Genomic DNA, 2,906 nt, shown 5'->3' on the forward strand with positions numbered 1-2,906 from the left:
AAGAAAGGGAAGGGAACTGCTGGCCTGTCTGGTGAATCAGGGTAGAAGGAGCTGCAGCATCTCAGAAGTCACAGCTGCTGATCCATCCCATTCCGTGGGGAAGGAAGGATGGAAAAACACATCTTCTATACACAAATTGTCTGAGCTGCTGCCAGAAGCTGCCAGCATGGCTAATGGACGGGGCACCACAAAATTTCTAGGCTGTCAGCACGAGGACACCTTGGCGTTTTGGAGAAGTGGGCTGACGAGGAGATCTTCTGGTGGTCCAAACTGCTCTTCTCACACGGGCTGCACTGCCACCATGTTACCAGCGAAACCCTGGGCAATTTCAGTTCAGTAGTGGGCTGCTGCCAAGGATGGGAATATGCCTGTTACACCTATCCACTGAAAATGTTGGCAAAGACTCCCAAAACCTACAGATTTTAGCAGGTGATTTTGACAGCTGTGCTTTGTGACACCACTTAGCACAACTGTGCTGAAACCGCTCCGGTGAGATGCTATGAAGGTGGCGGCAACATAACTAACGACTCATTGGTATCATAGAATCAGAATCAGAATTGTTGAGGCTTGAAAAGACCTCTGAGATCATCAAGTCCAGCCTATGACCCAACACCATCACATCGATATCCAGGTGAAAATCCTGCCCGGGACGCCTGCTGAGGTCCACGGTAGCTGCTGCTCAAAACGTACGATGTGTGAGAACCCAAAAGGAGCACAGCACTCCGAAAACACTTCGAGCCACAACGTGGCCACGTAACGGCTTTCTCATGCAGCTGCCCTTCCAGCATCCATCACAACCCCCATACATGTCACAGATAAACCACCAGCTGACAGAAAAACTAAGAAAAAACCCCACCTGTGTAGCACCTACTGCACAGACCTGATGCCCCAATTAGACTAGGTGCCTCCTCGCACAGTTTACTTCGTTTGCAGGGATATTTCCAGGGGAAAACGCGGACAAATCAGCCTTGGGACAAATCAGCAGCTGCTGCTTTCTGCACGCAGGGCATGGAGCAAGCCAACAAGAGATGAGCTCCCGCTCACATCAAAATCTCAAAGATGGGGATGACAACCCTGGTTAATTAAAAGACACAGGATCAGACTGGAGGGAAACTGTTGCTCAGCAGCTCAGACTCAAACCCAAGCTGGTCTGACAAGAAACAGCAGCTTTCCCAATTTTCAGCCTGTGGTCAAGTACTGCTTCTACAGCACTGGTCTAAAATTATTCCCTCTCCCCAACTCTGTTCTTTTCTGAACAACTGTTTTAGTGTTCTTTACCCTCTTTATCTTGGCATTTCTGTCATTCTTGCTCGCTCTTAAATGTTAGTTTCTGTCCTTGCTTCAATATCAGTTAAAACACCACTATCACTAACACAGCATGAGACTGAGTCAGAACTGAGACTGCGCACTCATTCTTCTCTGGTTCTAGGAAAAAACTACTAAAAGCCAAAAAAAGTACTGTGGATTACATCCCCCCTCACTGATGTCCAGCACAGCAGAACAGCACTAGTCTTTCATTAGAAACGTACATGGTTGCTATGAAGTATTTATTGTGTCACTTGCTATAAAAAACTTTTGCTCTGTCCTGTCTGTTCCCACCCCCTCAACTTTAAGCCTATGGAAAATAAACTGAGAAGGCTGGCAGGCTTATACAGGCGTTAATTCCTATCTTCGACATGCTCTTAAGGTTGCTTATTTTTGCATTATTCCCATTTTAACCACATAAACCAGTAGTCAGAGAGCCTTTCTGAGAGGGCTTCCTTGTCCCCTTGCAATTCTGTTCCCATTCATTGCAGAGAATTCATGCTTCATTGGCAGGTGAGTACAAAATTTCCATAAGAACTCAAACTGCTCATCCCAAACAGGGATTAAATCTGTACATGAACTGTCATTTGTTTTGGATTTAATGGTATTTAAGTCTAGTCTTTAAAGGAATAGGATGATGCAAGACAACCTCGCCATTTTTTTCATTTCCTACCCACAGAATACAGCCTGGAAGACACGGGATGCAGAGAAGCTAACACAACCAGGATGATTCTGGTCAGATAATAAAACATTTTTGAGAGTTGCTACCTGAAGTCTTGCTCCCTTAGCGCTAGAATTCGTTTATTGCAATGGGAACAAGATCAGGATTTCCTTACACCAGGAATTTATAAGCCAAATCACAGCAGTAGCACACAAGCGATGTGCTTACAAAAAGAGCAAACCCGAGCCTACAAAAAGAGCAAACCCGACTTTGACAGATTTCCCTTGTAAAATGTTATGTCAAAGATTTCAGTAAGTGCGGGCCTAATTTTGTCTCCATAACACCTGTAAAACATCCAAGAACCTCAGAAGTCCAAAATCACTTGGATGTGTTCTCGGCTGTTTCCACGCTTGTTCCAAAGGACAACCTGAGCCAGTCTCCAAAGCAAACCTGCGCCCTCCCCGTAGGGCAGCCTCTCTCCTCCTAGAATCACCTCCAGTGATGCCGTGCAGCAACAAGTCTCTGCAGGCTGTATATGTTCTTCCAAACACCCTTCACGTGAGGGCAACTGAGAGCCTTGAAGTAAGATCAGAACTGGGACAGGCTGAAAGGGATTAAATGAGCAGGAATAAATTCCCTCTGTGAGCATACGCTCTGTTCACACAGTGGCAGGGCGTGCAAAACAGAAAAGACCAAGTCTGTCCTTTGCCGTCGGAAAAAGCAGCAGCCAATGATGAACAACAGTCTTTAAAAATCAGAGTTTAGCGGTTACAGGAGATTATCTAATTACCATCGTATTTAATATTATATGGCTTTAATAATTCTCTGTTATCATCAAGCTGCTAGCACTAAAAGAAAATGGGAAATTGGCTCTGATGCCTTACAGGATAGATAATGAGAAGGAAAGGCTCTGCCCTCTGGGTGCTTGGTTTGCAGCCAG

Source organism: Apaloderma vittatum, unplaced genomic scaffold (genome assembly GCF_000703405.1).
Source record: "Apaloderma vittatum isolate BGI_N311 unplaced genomic scaffold, ASM70340v1 scaffold7701, whole genome shotgun sequence".
NCBI lineage: Eukaryota > Metazoa > Chordata > Aves > Trogoniformes > Trogonidae > Apaloderma > Apaloderma vittatum.